General features: G+C 42.7%; 1 protein-coding gene across 4 annotated transcripts in view; it reads right to left on the bottom strand.

Annotated features, from left to right (window-relative positions):
* Nucleotides 1-18977, bottom strand: part of zmiz1a (zinc finger, MIZ-type containing 1a) — a 127023-nt gene that overhangs the window by 70380 nt on the left and 37666 nt on the right. For all 4 annotated transcript variants that reach the window (XM_042501725.1, XM_042501727.1, XM_042501728.1 and 1 more), the window contains one exon: nt 10811-10888. The gene's annotated coding sequence lies outside the window, so the exon portion shown is untranslated. The remainder of the gene's footprint in view (nt 1-10810; nt 10889-18977) is intronic.

The raw sequence follows: 18977 nt of genomic DNA on the forward strand, positions 1-18977 counted from the left end.
AAAGGCGCTTTCAGACTCACACAAAACCTGCACTCAAGTGAGTCTTGTGTATCATTATCCTCATACACAGAAGCAGTTCTCACTTTAAACAAGCATTTCTCAACATGAGCAGCAGATATTACTATGGCTCTGTCTATTGTATCTGCTGCAGTGGGCGAGTGTGAGTGTGCCTGGAGAAAGTAACAAAAGACACACAGTAAGTATACACTGCTCATATTTCTCCAGCAGACGTGTCGACTCTTTGTTAAACGACGGACAGAGTCGAAAAAGAAAGTATATTGCAAGCAGAGAGGGGGAGGCGGAGGAGGCGCGTGAAGTGAGACTACTGTGTTTGCAACTCTCGATACATTTAAAAAAGTAGACTCCTTGAGTGGCTGTGTTTGCATATGTTCATCTGTATGTGGCTTTGTGTGGGTGATAACCTCAACATAAATTGTGAGATTGAGAATTCTGAAAAACAAACACGTAAAGACAAAGTCTGGTGATTATTTTACAGTCAGACACCCCAAATCTGCCAAATCAATATTTGAGCACTAACTGGTATACATCCAGAGAATCCGGTATTAAAAGCTCTTGGTCAGGTTCTTCGGGTTTTTATGTGTTCAACATTTAAAGTTTGGACAGTGATGGAGCTCTATAGCACAGAGAAATAAGCTTCATCAGGCTTTGGCTAAACAGGAAATATGCAACATATATCCTCATACAACGCTTAATATGATATCCCAAGAATCTCCACCCAATAAATAAAGACCCTTCCAATTAGGTTAGGTGTAAAAAAAAGATGGTTGGGCGTTGTCATTTTATGTATCTGACGTGTAGTTATGAACTTGTAAAATAACTCAAAGTTCCCTTGATTTTGAACAAGACACAAACACTGGTCTCCTGGGGTAGAGTCCTGTGTTTGTTTGATCAATCCAACACCCCAACCTGTGTTCTAAAGAGGACTTTTGCCATTTATACTACTTCCTTCTTCACTCCCGTCAGTGCATTGGTCACGTGATCACAGCTTTCACAATTATGAGAGTTACCTACAAATTACTGACTCATGCTTATGTGGGCACACAAATTGTGGTGCATTTCTTTCATAGGTAAACATACCACCATTAGAACGGCTCGCAATGTGTTAGAAAGTATATATCTATTTATTGTTAGTTTTTGTCTTTTTATGGGAAATGATACAGTAACTGACAGTTAGTTTGTGAATATAACATTTAATCGTGGCCCCTCCCCCTACACTGCTTGTGAGAACACTGCAAGCTACTATTGTAAGAACGTTACATTTTTTGGGATGGAAAAGCAGATATTTAAACAAGCTTACTTAACTAACTGCTGTCACCTAGGCAAACTCAGCACTGCTCTTCATTTTCTCCTTCACTCTTCACTACCGAAAGTAAAAGCCAACCCCAGATTTCCTTTCATTTCCTAAACAAGCTTTATCTACTTGGTGTTTCACCTCATTATATTTGCATATTTTTTTGTTTGCCTGTTTTTTGACATTTTGTCAGCGATTTTCAATTTTACACACCACTGCCAAAATGTTGCAGGCCTACAAACATCCCGACAACAGCAAAATAAGAAGAAAATACGAAGAAGGTTGAAAAATATATCATTCACGCATGATTCCAAAATTAAATATTGCGTTAAATTATAAGTACAACTTGTCAAAACTCAATGCAACTGTAATGCTGTGTTAGTGTTATTGCATGATGACAAAAATATTTGTTTGCCATGATTATTGTGATGGATTCTAAACATTTCACATGTAAGTGTTATTCAGTTGCAATGTTGTTGTTAGTAAATCAGATTCTGAGGGCTCAGCGCTGTATTGTACTTCTTACAATTTTCTTTCTATGAAAATTTTTTGCACTGGGCAGGGGGTAATTAGGTGGAATAAATATGTCAAGGGAGTACATTATTGAAAACTATTTGAGAACCACTGCATTATGTGAATGGACTGCAGAATGTCCCTATCTACAGTCTAAATGCATGTCTATACATATGTAAGCATGTCCTTTTCCTTTTCACAGTTCATTATGAGCAGCCACTTCACCGCTGGCTGCTGTGTAACGAGGAGCAGCAGCAGCTCCCACCTCATTGTGGATCCACTCATTCTTCTCTTCTCTGAACTACGTCAATAACGGCTGCTGGACCTCACCTTCCACTCCATTCTCTGCTTTCTCTGTTTTTCTCCCCCAGCCTCTCCTCACACTCACCCCTCTCGCCCCGCAGCTCTCATTCCAGCCTTGTTCTCCCTGCAGCCCCCTGAGGTGCTTCTTGAAATCCATCCTATCTCTTTTCCTTCCTCTGGACACAACAGAAAGGGTACATGGAGTAATAACATGGAGCAGCAGGGGTGGGATGGTCCTGCAAGGTTATTAAGCCCCACACACAAACGCACGGCTCGCCACAGGGCCACTGAGATGCAGCCCCAGGAGGCTGGGGGCCATTTCTGTCTGTGTGTGTGTGTGTGTTAAGACGGCGTTTTATGTGTTCATGCTGGTAAAGGTGAATGATGAGGCCACCCACCTTTTACTGGCACAAACTAGTGTCCACTTGATATTGTTTTCTGAAGGCCAATATCCACTACTACATCTTTTCAGAGCGAGCTGCAAGCATCTGGTGCTTTGTGTTGTTAGTTAATATCTTTAAATTGGATCATATTCATGCTGGAAAGGATCCAAACTCTGCAGATCTTCTAAAACAGTGTTCTTACAGCCTCTTCAAACAGCATTTGGGCCACCATGAAATAGCAAAACTCTCCGCTGAAACCTAAACAAATTCAATTCATTTAAGTGGGTTAACAGCTCCTCGAGGCTGAGTGAGACATGTTTCATTGCAGGTTTTACAGACTGTCAGCCCCTGTAGCTGGCTGAGTAAAAAACAAAACTCCCACATCAAGCTGTAAAGAGTTCTTTGGTTTCATTTCTCAAATAAAATAACACTGTACATGGGAGTACTGGTGGAGTCAGATGTAAATGCAGCATTAGATTGACCTGGAGTGTAGGAAGAGGAGAGGTCCAGTTGTAACTAGCTCTGTCTTTACAGCAATGAGGATAAAGGCTCTTTAAACAGGATTTGGCCTGACCCACCACTCTGTAGCTGGGAGCTGATACAGCAGCGCTCGGCCAGTGGTGGATCATTTTTCATCTCCAAATCTGCTTTGGCATGGTCAGTGCCAGTGTGTGTGTGAGTGTGTGTATTTCTAGGAGGGAAGGCATGGCACATACACAAAACATGCCGGGACTCTGAGAGAGAGGAGGGGGAGGGAGGGGGGGGGGGCTGCCAGCCAGGGTGCATTGTGGTTCGTCTCTTGTGTTTTTTTATTGGTGCTACTCTGACAACACGAGGCTGGGTCTTCCCTCACTGCTCAGCTGAGCAATCAGGTCACCTCATCTTGACAGACACAAACACACGCGTACACAGACGTAAACACGCAGAGACATGCACACACGCGCGGACACACAGTACATGCCGCCCGCAGCTGTTGCCAATGATGTCAGTCCTGATTTGGCCAAACTAGCCTTTTGTTTCACAGCATGAACACAGAACAGAGAAGGAGGCTTCATTTGGCAGTACAGCAAAAGTGTTTCTGTCTCCTCGAAAATTGTTTGGATTAAGGATTAGCTACCGGTTGCTAGCATCAAAGTCTGGAAGTAGAACAAAGACAGTTTTTGTGCTGGGATGCTTAATAGTTTAGAAAATTGACAATAACTTTTATAATCAATTAATTGTTTAGTTAATCATTATCCAAAATCACACTTTTTCAGACTTTTTATAGATGAAATTATTATTATGAAAATAATATCTTTGCAGCCATATATTGTTTCACAGATCCACGGCAAAAGAAAATTATGATTCAATGAACCATTTACAGACACCTCATTTTAAAGAAAAATTGATGCAAAAGCACTTCACAAGCCATTTTCTTATATGAACTAAGGAGATTTTTTCCCCACATGTTGCACATAACAGGAGATTTTCTCTAGCCCTTTTTACACAGAGATCATGCTACAGAGTCTCTACAAAGTCTCCTCCTAACACCACCTTTGCATTTTTAAAAAGAATCAAAAAATGGCAGTCCACTCCAGCGTGATTTTAGAAAGCATGCCGGCATGGCAGAAGCAAGAGAGGCGAGATATTAAACACAACAGCATCAGCCTCTATTCTGACATATAACATATGTGCCACAGCGCTTTATAAACAATAGCAATGGCAATAACAATCATGTAGCATCTCTGTTATACAGCAGTTGTCTCCTCCTAGGAGCTTCTTCACCTTATTGGTTTCCCAATTCATGGGGATTTTCTGCCGCTGTTCTTTTTTTAAATTTGCTGCTAATTGCTGCTCTACTGCAGTTGGTCACACAAATAACGCGTTGTCAAAATCTTACACCCCTCCTGCCAGCTGTCCCTTTTATACAGACACGGCTTCTGCGCTGTTACAACCTCTCGTGCTGGCTTATGGTGAAACAACTCCTCCCATTCTGACATCATACCTTTTACACAAAACGGCAAGGCAGCATAATGCTGCAATATTTTCGCCTTCAGCAGGCAGTATAAAAGGGGCTTGTGTCAGAGTTGTTCTCACTGACTATAAATACTCAGTTTGGTTACCGTGAGGTTGGCGCCTGCGTAGAGCGTTAAGGAGACAGGACATGATGCAGATTACGCAATTACTGGTCCTGTAGCCAGTTTGTAATTTGGTTATAAAGAACAGAGTCTCTTATTATTCCTTTAATTTGTTTAAGGACCTCAACTTCGGCCTTTACCAACATAAGTTCCTATATTGTCATTTTCTAGTATACATTTTTGATACCATCTTTTTTTTTAAAATTACCCATCTTTTCCACCCTTGGATGTTTTTTTTTTCAATATTTCGCAAATTGTATGATAGAAACGTCATCAACACACGCACTTGCACACTTTGAATATTCTAGACCTCATCTATCTACCTCATCATCTAAGAAGGTTTGCAGTGCATGTGTAAAATAAATTATGTTTCAGGTATTTTCAGATTCAAAGTGGTGAGCATCAAGTTATATAAATGGTAAAAAGTGAACAGAAGGAACAAACAAACAACATAATTTCACACCAACTTCTGTAAATTGTCAAAAACAAACAAAACATGAAAAAAAACAAGCTCTTGATAATTGCCGGACTCCACAGCAGGTTACTGACACCTCACTGTAATGAGTTTTTCAAAAACTTGAGAAGTACAACACTGATTTAGTATAACACAAAGTTGGAGACCGCTGCTCTAGTCAAACACTCTCCCCTACCCCCTTTCTCCAACACAAACACACACACACACACACACACACACAAAAACACTCTCCGCCTCGAACCCCCTGATGTCTGTTGGCAGAACTGTCTGAGGAGCTTAATTGGTACTTTCTCATTTTTTCCTCTTTCTCTCTCTAACTTTGTCACTCTCTCCCTCAGCTGTGTGTGTGTGTGTGTGTGTGTGTGCGCACATGTGTATATGTCTGTTACAGTGTAGAAAAAGCACGAGTGTCTGTGTGTTTTCATGGCACGAAGACAAGAGCGTGGGTGCCACTAAATGAGACAGAGGCCGAAGCAACTGCACACTCTGTGGCAATGTGATTGGGCGAGCCAACTCGGTTAACCAAATCTTGGAATGAGCTTTGACTGACGAAGGCGCGCACACACATGCAAGTACGCACACACACATGCACAAACAAGTTGTCCCGGTGCCCAGGCAGCTTTCCTGCTGCCGATAATGAGGAGGTTTGGAGATGTGCATTTGTTTGTGCGGATCTAAAACACACACTTTAATGGCTAACTCGGTGGCTTTAACATGCTGCCAATCACACATCAGTCTCAGTCAACAAAAATTTTGCTTACTTTCAAATTTGTGTACTTTTGTTACTGCACACTCAGAAACGCAAGCGGTGTCACATATCATACCTGCTGACATGAGATACAAACATAGCATGAGACACTCTTCTACTGAGCTATTATGCTGTCAGTGACATTTTCGGAAATAATCCTACTTCTCCTGACATTTCATGCAGCGGCTGGTTATATAGTGCACACTGCTGTACGAGCAGCCTGCCTCTTGATCTGAGATGTGTTTCGTGGAAGCCCGGCAGCCAGGGCTGCTTGTTGGAGCAATGATTTGATTAGGTTTGCGCTGATTACGGTCTTGTTGGTTACAATATACGGCTCTATCAGAGGGAGCAGGAGGGGAGAGGAGGGGAGGGGAGGGAGTGATTGAGAGCGGGATTGTCAGTTTGTCAAGCTGTCAAGAGCAATGCTGCATTGTGTTTAGCCGGGGTGTGCGTGAGTAGCCGAGCGGAGATTCAAAATGAATCAGCTGATATCAAAGAGTACCAGCGAGGATATTAATACAAATCTGTTAGCAGTTATCAGCACTCAGGAGAGCGATACGATGCTGTGCGAGGAGAACTGGCCCCTTTGAATCGCATCACGGCAAAAAGGAAAAAAAGGAGCAGTACATCTGGACGGCTCCCATTTCACAAACAACGCTATCGCAGACAAACACTTTTAACAGCAAGTGCCTTGTCTTGGCATTGTCCTCGAGAGCTGTAGACTTTGCAGCGCAGCGGCGCAGCAGCTCAACCGTGGTGTGTAATATTGGCTGAGAACAAATAATCTGAAAAGCCTCAAATGCCCTCTGCCTTTGTAAGCTTTATGAAATATTAACCAAATTAATCTACAGTCTTTTTTTTTTCCTCCAGAGTACATACTGTGCTGCGACTGATTCACTGTACACCAACAATCATCCCTGAGATTAATTCTAAGAAATGCAGCTAACATTTTTGATCTCTAAAAGCTGGGGACAAGGTGTAATTATTCCCTTCCATATATTGTGTTTTCTAATAATTAGGTCTGTGCAAGTGAGCACTGACAGCCACAGAGCCACAGGAGTCTCTCCACACGGTTTTATTCCTGACAGCAAGCGTGCTGGGTGGAACACGTTATTATAACATTATGGGGCTTAAACAGAGAGAGCAGCACAGCATCTGATCCGAGGTCAGATTCGTGTCGTACCTCGTGAAAGATATTTTTAAAGACCGATATGATACCCTGTTTAGTAAAGCAATTTCTAGAGGCCTCAAGGCAGAACAAAAGGGCAGAGTTCACGGAGAGCAGAAAGAGCTTCACTCCAAAACATGTGACCAGAAAATGAGGGGCCGCGAAGTAAAATAGAAAATCATTTGAAGGGATTTTATAGATTGCAGATTTAATGTCCGTCTGATGGAAAAGGAGAGAGAGAGAGAAAGAGAGAGGAAGAGAGAGAGAGAGAGATCAAAATTAATCCTCTTAGCTGTTTGTTTGGTAATCTGATTTAGTCTGATTTTTAGGCTGCTATCTCTGGTTGTGGTTACTGATGCTGTCTCTGGATTGACCACAGCCATTTTCACCTTCAACGCCCCCCCTCCAGTATATCAGAGTTTGGCATATAAACAAAATATCGGTATATAAACCCCTGGCACAGTTGACCAAATCCAGCAATATGTCTGCTTATGAAATGATTCCCCCATTCTGACATTGCTCCAGAGAGGCACACTACGGCTGTCCCTGCTCCAAATAAATGACCTACTTTGCACATTAACACACATTTACATGGAGGCAAAATCCAGGGCAGCTTCATAGTTTCTGTTGCCGGCACAGACACTTTTTGCTTTACGTGGCACCGCTCCAATTCTTAGAAATTTTGTTTTCTAATTCTCCTGCCATCTTTTGAGAGGATCACTCAAACAGCACACTTGAATGCAGACAGGTTAAGCCATACTTCCTTTCAACCTAACTGGAAAATAGGTGCGTAATATGTGCCAGATTCTCCAGCAGAATTGTGCTTTTGTCGTGCGAGCGTGTTAAAGGAAGGTGGCACAGAGGCCCACCTAAGGTGCTCCCGGCTCAGGCAGAGCTATTTCCAGACCACCAGCCCCTCCTGTCTCCTCCACCTCCACCTCTGGTGGGGAAACCACACCACTGCACAGGCCCCAGTCACAGACATGACTCAAGAATGGATCCATTATTCACAGAGGCTGTTAGGGGACTAGCACATGAGGGTGGGATGTGGATAGTGGATCACGAACACTCACTTTTACTTAACTTAGAACTGCTCGAGCAAGCAAAACACATTATGAGAGTTAAGCATCTTTAACAAAACAAAACAGGTAGCTCAGCAGTCCGTGTTTCATTAGACAAGTACAGTTAAACAATGTCATATAAATATCCACAGCGTGCTTTGACTAACGTCAAGTGATTCAAACAGCTCCTAACAGAGCGGATTTGCCACTGTGTCCATGTGCATGCTCCATGCTGAAATGATATGCGTGAACTATCAGGGGCCATGTGACTGCGCGCACACAAACACACACACACAGTGAGACACACAAGACGAAGCAACACAATAGCGCAATGAAAGTCAACACAGCTTTAGACACACACGTCATATCAAGTTCAGAGAACGCTTGACAGCACAACACAGGTCCACACAACCCGACATGGATGAATGTGTAAGTGCTCACTCTCTTTCTCAAACAAACACACACACACACACACACACACACACACACACACACACACACACACACACACACACACACACGCACACAGACGCACACAGACGCACACAGACGCACACAGAGGCCAGATTGTATATGAGTTTGCTCACGGACCATGATAAGAAAATGTGGTAAATGCGTAATCTGATATGCATGACTTGAGGTTTCTCTCTGCCTTTCTTTTCCTCTTGGAAATCGCAGGTTGCATCCATAATTTACACCAGCCTCCGTCTGTTTCTCTCCTTTCCACTCTGCTCCCTCCCTCTTCTCTCTCTCTCTCTCTCTCTCCCTCCCTCCATCTCCTCTTCTCTCTCCTGGCAATCTGGCTTTTGCAGCTTGGCTCATTAGCATATTGCAGAATGTGCAGATGCCACCAAAAATTATTCACCTTCCAGCGCTTTGATGCCGTTTCACATGTATACAAACTACACTGTCGACATTTTGCGCAGCCTCCCAAACAAAAGCAGAGGGACATGGTCTCCTTTTATTTGGATGTGTCAGGGGCCACAACGGGACATCCTTTTTTCCGATGTCTCCTCACATCCTCGTTCACCCCAATTACATCATCAATCACGTCATTCAAAGGTTTTCCGACAATGTGATGACGACTGATGGAGTGTTTCTTCACAGGCAAGGTTTAAACGAACACTTAATATTCATGCAGTCTGAGGGGTAACTGAATACATAATATTCATGCTGTTCAAAGGCTAATTGAACGCAGACTTCATGCATGTTTTTGCATCAAATGGAGTCAGTTTATGCAGAGGCCAGCAAATGACTGGAAGGTGGGGATCAACAGTTGTCGTCCTCCTGGAGATTGATACTGATAGAGGCAGATCAATAGCCATACATCAGTGATACGCAACTTAAGGCCCACAGGCCAAATCTGGCCCCTTATAGGGTGCGGGTTGCTCCCCCAAGCATTTTCTAATTCACAATAAAATATAGAGATTCAAATACTTTTAGTACATCAGGTGCCAGAGTGCATAAAACAGCATTAAAATTTAGCTTGATTATCAAAAAAAGGGCCAGTGGAGGATCCCCCCCACAATCCCTGACAGAGGTCTCAGCTAAGCCCCTGATGTCCTCAACTCCTAGAAATGTCCTAAAATCCTTGAAACTTCCTAAAATCCCAGATACGTCCAAGAATCCTTGAAACGTCCTAAAATTCTAGAAATGGGATTCTAGAATTTTAGGAAAATCCTAAAAACATCCTAAAATCCTAAAAATGTCCCAAAATCCTAGAAACGTCCTAAAATCATATAAAGATCCTAAAATCCTGGAAACATCCTAAAATTTGAAAAATGTCTGGATATCCTAGAAATGTCCAAAAAAACTAGAAACACTCTAAAATCTTAGAATTGTCCTCAGATCCTACAAACACATATGGGGCTTCTGCAACTGGCCCCTGGCCTCCTGTCATTTCGCCAAAGTGGCCCCCAAGCAAAGCAAGTTGAGCATCCCTGCCACACGGTAACTCACCATTGGTTAAACACTGCTAACACCGCTGTTCAGGTTTCACATCCTGGGGACGGCCTGAAGCAGAGCCAGAAAGGTATCACCACTGTGGTATTTATGTGCAAATGTGGCTGTGTAAAAATCCTTCAATGGGCTATTTTCTAAATCGACCACATCGGGAAAAAATGGTGATATATATCGAAGCTGAGAACGACTTGGCATCACAATTTGTCTCTTGTGACTGACTGCCCTGTTACCTGACGAACACCAGCTGTCTACCAGGCAAAGAGGAAACCCGCAAAATCTCTATCCCTATCACATAAATCATCATGTAAACATGTGCTTCTATTCAAAACAAATGGTGGTCAAACTCTCAGGGCGATCAATTCAGTGTGTGCTGACATTCATGTGGTTCAGTATTGTTCTCTGGAAGTGTTTAGTGAACAAGACAAAGCGTAGTATCTATTCCACAGGAAAATCAAAGTGCTTTTCTTTACAGATGATTTCAGTTTAAGTGTTTGGTTCCCTAAAACTAAAAAATCTGAATGTCCTTTAGGTCCGCTGAATTGAAATATACTGAAAGCACACTGTACAGCTTGATCATTCTGTCCTAGGACAAAACACCAGCCACTAAACTGTGCGTTTAGTGGCTGGTGTGACACAACAAAAGACCAAATCCAAACTGCAGCCGTCTTATCTTGTTTGCAAACCCACGCTGAAGCATATCTGTATCGTCCTATGAGCTGATGCTGAACTGCTTGGGTGAAGACATAGGTGATAAATCAGGCTCCTTACCAGTTGTGGATGAGGACGTTCCTGTTTTTCCTATTAGGCAAAATCCGTTCCTTAATCCTCATCAATCACAGAGCGAGTCTAAAATGAAACAAAACAGAATGCAACGCACATCAGGGAGTGTGACAAAACACAATCTGCTTTTTAGTGATAGGAAAACAAGACTTAGGTGGCATCATTTATCGAGATGTAATAAAGCACCCTGTCGTGCTTCTGACAGATTGGAAGCACATAACAAGGAGTGACAGAGCTGGAGAGAATGTGCATCTCTAATCCCCGCCAAATATGAAACATGAAATGCTTAAATGACAAATACAAGTTGATTTCTCGTCTTCCTTGTGAGTGTTTTGCGCCTGTCTTAGTTGCAGAAGCAGCTGTCTTTGAACTCTCCAGGCTCTAATTATGGAGGAATATTTCTCCTCTGCTTCTGGCTCTTCTCGAGCTACGATGAGCAGATCTCCTAATGGGACGACCACTCGCTGACTATTAATGCACCAGCTTCCTTTACAGGACTGCATCTTTAACTCACTTTAGCTCTGTGTTTGAAACTCCCACATCATTTCATTAATATTCTGCTAGTCCGCTTCCCAAAACCGTCTGGCTTACATTTTTTTTCCACATGTGTACTTGTACAGTAGGCGGACTTGAGCTATCTTCACAGGCTACAGATTGCCCCACATTTAATTACTGTTAACACCAGCGCTAGCAAGCTAAATACGCCTCCATGATTTATTCATTTTCCCCCATATTTGAGTCAAATTAAATTAGTCATATGAGTTTAATTAACTAAATATGATCTGATATTGTAATTTCACACTTGGATATGGGATACAGAGAAGGGTACTTGAGCACAAAGAAACCATGGTAAACCAGCGTTCATTAGTGGCTCTTGTGTGTAGTCATGTTGGCATTACCAACAGCAGCATTAGCTGAGTGATTGCTTCCTAATCAAGGTTTACACGCTGGGAGGTTACCTTTATTCCTAAAGAACTGGGATCACTCCACTCACACCATTATTCACTGCTCCTATTAGTCATTGAACCGAAGCTAATACAAGTAACTCCCCTCATATTTTATGGGACCTGTGCTCTGCTTGTTATTGTTACTGGAGACCACAGGACTGCAATTAAGCAAAACAACAGTTTATTCCTTCAGTTTAAAGGGCCGATTCACTTCCACCAAAAAAAAAAAAAAAAATCAGGAGAAAACAAAACAACCTTCTCATTTACAGCTGGTGGTAACTGAGTCTCTATGGTTTCTGCCTCCACACCAATAAAATGTCGGTGAAAGAAATGTTGTTTGTTCAAGCATGTTCAAAGTATTATGAAGCGTAATATAAAGGACTAGTCCTGGAGTGTGAGGCTGCGTTAAATATTTCCAGTCTTCATCAATCATGAAGACATTCAAATTGTAAATCAACATTCGAATGCTGTGCAGCTTCTTTTTTCTTGTTTTGCATGTCTATTCATTCTGTTTAAACTATATATTCATGCACAGTTGTAGAAAAATCTGAGGTTATACTAATGTTTTTTAGTATTATACTATATGTAGAATTAGATTCCAGTGGTTGCTGTGTAGCGTTGTTTCTGACTCGTCTGAGCCGAAACTTCCCAATAACTCCAGAGTGTTGTGAAATCCAGAAGTCAGTTTTTTTGAAACAAAATAAATGTAATCAGTTCCAAAATTCACGTATATTTATCAGAAAAATATGCTGCTTCAGTCCATATTTATGAGCCTTGAGCCTTTCAAAAACAGAATTTTAAGCCCGGTCGCCATTAGAAAATGTTGCTACATTTCTGAAAACCAGTCTAACAGCACCATAAATTACATTTCCTCATTAAACAAAGTTGATTTAATTTGTTTTCATGTTGTGTTTTGTCTCGTAAATGCTCTGTTTAGTTTTATACCTGTCGTACAGTGTGTGAACTTGTTAAATTTAAAAAATTAATAAAGATACTCCTGATAAATTGAATTTTGTTCAAGGATTCTTTTCAGGGTGATGTCATAAAATAAGAAAACAGACATTCGAGGCTTCATTCAAAAACCTTATTATAAGCTTTCAATGTGTTTTTAAAAAAAAAGACACTTGGTACAGCCACAATAAGATGGTATGATTAACGTTTTAAATGTCACTTTTGCAACAAAAATTCATTTCACCTCCAGAGACAGATATGATGAAACCCAGCCAAATAAAACCAAACAATGAATTGTGAATTGAGCCTTTAACAGCTTTGAAGAATTTATCTTCCCAAATGAGTTGAAAAGAGTTTTTAAAAAAAAACACACCTTTAAATATGTCTATTGGAAAACACAAAAATACTGCAAACTATGTTTTTACAAGCATTTCATATTCAACTGTTTGTAAGCACTTGCGTCAGGGGAAGGTCATCTTTTCGCAGCGAATCAATGATGCTCACACATCTGAATCGCATTCAGCACAGAACCTGCTGTGAGTTTTCCTTTTTAATTGCACCTGGTAATTTCTATGCCTATGTGTCTTTTGTTGACTGAGTAGCTCTAAAGCACAATATCTAATGCTGGTATTATTTCCCACTCATACAAACGCTATATCACGGTGTTAAATGAGCTGCAGTGAGCGAAATAAAAAAGCACACAGTAATTTACTGATCCCTGGTAATGAAACATGAGGCCAGTGTGGCATGTTTTCTCACTCTCACAGAGAGGAAATATGGCTGCTGAGAGCTCCGCCGGCTTGCAAAACACTGTCACACTGCCTCACGACACACGCAGAATTATCAGAGAAAAACAAATGGAGGCATTGATTCACTAGTTGTTTATTTACAGCCCTCTCCGGAGAAGACATAAATTCCCCTGTTGAGGCTTTGTTTCCCCATCATACGACACAACGGGATGCATGAGAAGAGGGGTGAGCAGGCCACACACACACACACACACACACACACACAGCGACGGAAACACACATGTACACGCACAAACGTCTTACATCTGGATTAATCTCCAATGGGCATCGTCACAGATGCCATTAAACGTAGCAGAAGGCGAGAATCATGCAGGAAAGAGGCTGCCATCTGAATAATTTATTCAGAGGCTCATCTTGTCTCACACCAGGGGGATTTCTGCTTTCAATTTACACTGTTCCTCCTCCCCGTATTCAAATCAGAGAGCAGATTTGTTGTGATTGGCACACGGAAGGTCAACGTTAGCAAGCTAGCATCAATGCTGTCCTCAGTGGGCTGGTATGCTGGTCTATTAGCACACTAGGATGGTGCGTGTGTACGTGTGTGTGGCGCTCTTTGTTTACCTCAGTGTGCGCTGGGTGACACTGGAGAATAGGCCTGTGGAGCGCAGAGACAGCAATGTGTGTCTGAGCTTATTAGGCTGCTTTCCAAGGACACAGGAGGCTGTAGACATTACACTGGCTGGGGAAAAAACACTATAGCTAATCATAGCAGGAAGATGTTAGGACTGCAGACACGGAGCGAGGAGGGGAGGAAGACAAAAAGTACAAGAGAGAGTGAAGGATGTGGAGGGGGGGAGGAGGCGAAAAGGAGTCGCAGAAAGCAGGGATGAAGTCATGGCTCTCATGCATGTCCTCGCTCTGTGTGTCACACTGGGACTGGGAAGTGAAAGGAGAACAGTTAAGGCGCAGGTCATCTGTGACAGGATGAGCTGCCATTAGCCGAAGGCACAAGGAGAAACTGACAAGGAGGAGAAGCGGAAAAAAAAAACTCTCTCAGAGTGACAAACTGCATTTTCAAGTCCTCTGTTTGAAATTTCCAGCATCCGAGGCAGCACAAAGGATGTGTTTTGTTGTTTTGTGCTGTTGTTGTGTGATTCCTTTGGGAACGGATCAGTCTATTTCACTTTACACTGCATGTAGGCGGCGGTGTACATGCAACAGAGACAGAACATATTTAGAGAAGCAAACACTGTGTTTGTTAGAGAGGAGCTTCTCTTTCTCTGAAATGTAATCCAAACTTTAAAAAAAAAAAACAAAAAAAAAAAAAACGGGTTACGAGGTTTGCTCAGGGGAAGCTGTGCTTACCAAGCAAAATGCCCTTGTCATTTCCAGTAGTAAATTGGTATGTGCTAGCTAGCACTGATGACAGGACTTGGCTGTTTCTGCCGTTACAGGCATGAATGGCCCCGTAGTAGCCGGGCACAGTGCAGCGGTTCAACAAGGCCTCTTTAACCAGCTGAATGACAGGCGAGCCGACGGGCGACGAGCCAACCACAGACATTCAGCTCTGGCTGCTGTAATGATGCCAATTCAGCCAGACCAGAGAAACCATGTGATGCGGAGAGAAAGAGAGTGGGAGAGGCGAAATCTATGAGCGCATCAACAGTTAGGTCACCAGGCTGTGTCTGTATTCCACCTCCATATGTCTCCAATTTTTGGCCATTGTGCAGCAGCGCTCTCATGTTTACTCTTTAAACACTTTTGTTGTCTTTTTGTTACCGTGGGGAGTCTATGAGTGTGCGGCGTGTTGCCTTGTTAAACTTTAAAATGTCAGCGTCACAGCCCCGAGCGTTGCGTCAGTAGCCCTTTGCGCCCTCCGCCTGGTGGAAATCTCCGTGCAAACGGAGGGGAAACTCGGCACCAGTATGACACAGCATGGAGGAATGCACCAGCGGATGTGGCTCTCTCTCCCTCTCTTTCTCCTTCTCAGTCAATCCCCGTCTCCTCCTCCTCCACCTCCTCCTCCTCCTACTGTGGGCAGGTCTATATGCACCCAGTAATTATCAAGGTTATTTTCTCCAGAGGGCCAAATCCCTGTTTATGGGCATGAGCGTGTGTCACAGGGCTCTGGCTAACAACCCACAGGACGCTGACTCTAGACAACCCGAAAAGAAAAATCTCAGCTTCAGCGACACTGCGGTTGCAAGAACCTGCTTTGCTTTTGCTCCCATTTAGGAGAAAGAAAAAACATTTGTGATTTTCAGTAGCTGTGTCATGACCTCAAGTGAGACAGCAAAAATGTTTCGTGTGAGCTTCGACCTCAGCTCCTGCCAAAACCTGGGAGTTATTTCTGGAAACTTTACAAATTGTATCTGGCAGGAAAGCAAAACAATAGACACTGTAACCCAAAAAATAGTACGCATTTAAATGAGTGTTATTTATTTATTGCAGACATTAACTTTTTATGTTAGTTCTAAAAGTTTTGAAATTATTATTGGTTTGGTTCAGTCCCTTCCATGAGCCAGACACCCTGGAGAATTGTGACCTGGGCCACAGCACACATTTCCTTTTGGCAAAAGCTCGAGAGGAAGTGGGGACTGTGAAAGGCCAGTGGTTAACAAGCCCTGTGAAAAAGCACTAACCAATCCAACAAGCTAGGTATTATGCCAGTTAATTAGAGGCAAACAAGAGGCAACTTTGTCTGCTGAATGGGATACAAAGTAGGCTTGTTCTCGTGCTACAGTAGGCTCGTCTGCAAACAAGAGCCCGGAGCAACCTGAATTGCAAGCTCAAAAGTAAATTTGCATGTAACTAACTGTTAGCCAGGGTCAGCAGTGTACACACACGCACACACACACCGAAATCGGCTGCTCCCTTCACAAAAGCTGCTTCCTCTCTGTTTCATCACGCAGGCCGGGCTTTGTTAGCGTGCGGAAATGCCTCCAGAGGGAATGAAAATACTGGCAAGTCCCTGCAGCTCTTTCTGGAGAGAGTCACGGGGGAAAAGAGACAGTCCTGCAGCTGCAAGATCACACACACACACGCAACCACACACATGTATGCCAAGTTGCCCATGTAGGTTGAGGGCTCAGGTTACGTACAGAGATAACCGTGTTAACCTAAAGAACATAAACACGGGTGTGTGGTTACAGGGCTGTCAGGGCACCGGAGGAGCCAGAGGAAGCGAGCACTGACAGTACAGAATCTAAAGCTGGGCTAATGTTGTCACGCCTGCCGCAAAATTATAGGCAACGTCACTGTGAAAGCTCATACCAATGCTAAAATCAGGGGTTTTCCAGCCTGGGAATTACATTTGAAGAATGAAATGACCCTGCTTCCTTGATTCATTAAGTCATGCAAGTATCTTATTGAGAGATCCCACAGAACAGGCCAAGAAAGGTCAGGAAAAGTTGAGATATCGGAAGAAATTTAAATCAGAAGTGACATCTTAACTCACTACCCATCTCTCTATTCCATATCCACTAATCCACACATTCGCACCTTCAAGCATTTCCCTAAACTGCATGAAAAGCAGAGCATCCAGAGAAAACCAACACTGACACCCAGAGAGTGTGAATATTTCACAGTTTTGGGTGCAAACCGCCTCACGGGTGCAATCTTTATGATAACCACCGAGCCACTGTGCAGCCCAGTACCTTTCTAATGCTCTTAAAATTTTCTTAATATTCCATTACCTCACTCCACGGCCATCTCGGTTGGCGAAAAACACATGTTTGTAATCAGACAACAGCACTCCAACAACAGATGATTGCAATCAAACAGTCAATGGGCAGCACTTAAGGCAAAAATACAGCATATTAGTAGAAAAACAGAAACCCATGATTTTAAAGGAGTACATGATGTTTTCAACAGATTGGTCCATTGTTGGAGTAACGAAAGTGCAGGCACAGGAATCATGCATGTGCTTCATGATAGTTCTTCCTCTTCAGTATGTTAAAAGCTTACAGCCATTAAGACTGGTATTAACAGAAATAAGAGGTCAAACCATCCAGTAAACAGTTGTCAGCTGGTATTTGTTATTCTGTCCTGCAAATTCACAAACTGCAAGTCGTTGCATATATTCAAAATCCACTGAAGAGACAAGCAGGGGTAATTTGTGGAAGTATTTCAGGAAAGCGTCGGCTGCACACAGTGAATTTCAGCTCTGCACTGACTAACTGTGCCACCCACACTCACATTCAGTTGACCCAGGGAATTTAAAACAGTATGCTATTTTTATTTAATATTTCATGTAAATTGTACCTCCTACACAAAACTGACAGACTCAGCCGCCTTGCACCATGTCTTTCCATTACAGTTGCTATAAGTTTTCAGAGATAATACGAGTAGTCGCTTACTATGAGTCAACACACTGTGTGTGTGTGTGTGTGTGTGCGCGCGCTGGGGGTACATACTAGTTTTAACTAGTGACCGGTATCTACTGCAAACCATTGTGCTCACCATCTCCACTGGAAGGAGCTTTACAACAGATTCCAACAGGGCCAAGGAAGTACGAGCCTTAAACTGGTTCAACAACAAAAACTTCTTAGCGCTTCGTTTCGGACCAATTATATGATTTCTCATTTTGTTTTGGATGTAAGCTGCATTTATAAAGCACTTTCAACCTCAGTCATACAAAGTGACTCACAAAGGGTCTCATTCACCCAAATCCACAGTCACCACTGGTGGTGGAGCTGCCATTTAAGACATTGGTCTGCTCATCCGGAACAATCTGGGGTTGTTCTGACTTTGACTTTCGGACATGACGCACAGGGATGCATGGATTGGTATCGGTGCAGATTCTGACCTTGTTATGCACATAAGGCACAATTCAAACTCTACCCCTTTTGCACAGACATCACACTATAGGGCCGCTTCCACGTCCCTTCTACGCTGCCTTGGATTTTTTACACAGACCCAAATAACAGCGGCATCATTCAGCTCCAATGTGTGATTTCACACAGCATCGCAGAATCAAAAGAGGCGCGATGGGCATGACGTTTAACACAACGGCGCTAACCTCTAGTGTGATATGTAACATCGCGGCCACTTTCTAAATAATAACTATGCAATAAAATGGCAGTAACAATCATTTACCATCTCTGTTACATGATCTCATCCTCTGCTAAGCAGCTTCCGAATCTCATTGTTTTCCCAATTTGCATTTAGGGACATTAGGGACCACTTTTCTCCTTCTTTAAACTAGCTGTTAATGACTTTAACTGCTTTTAAAATATCCCGGTGGGTTTCACACATATCACATTGTCAAATTGTCACACCTGTTCTGCAGGCGTGTCTATTTCAGCACTGTTACGACCCACCTCACAATTAAATAATTTCATCCTTATTTAAGTTAGCGTAGAGCTAAACCAGAAACAACCAGCTTGGTCAGCGGAAGTTAGCCCAGTCACCAAAGTCTCTAATGTGCTTCCTCTATGGGCCCAATGATGAAGGTAGTTTTAAACCTTGGAAATCAAACTTTTTTGGCTTCATGTACCACTGAGCAAC

The sequence above is a fragment of the Plectropomus leopardus genome, chromosome 15, assembly GCF_008729295.1.
Source record: "Plectropomus leopardus isolate mb chromosome 15, YSFRI_Pleo_2.0, whole genome shotgun sequence".
Classification (NCBI taxonomy): Eukaryota; Metazoa; Chordata; class Actinopteri; order Perciformes; family Serranidae; genus Plectropomus; species Plectropomus leopardus.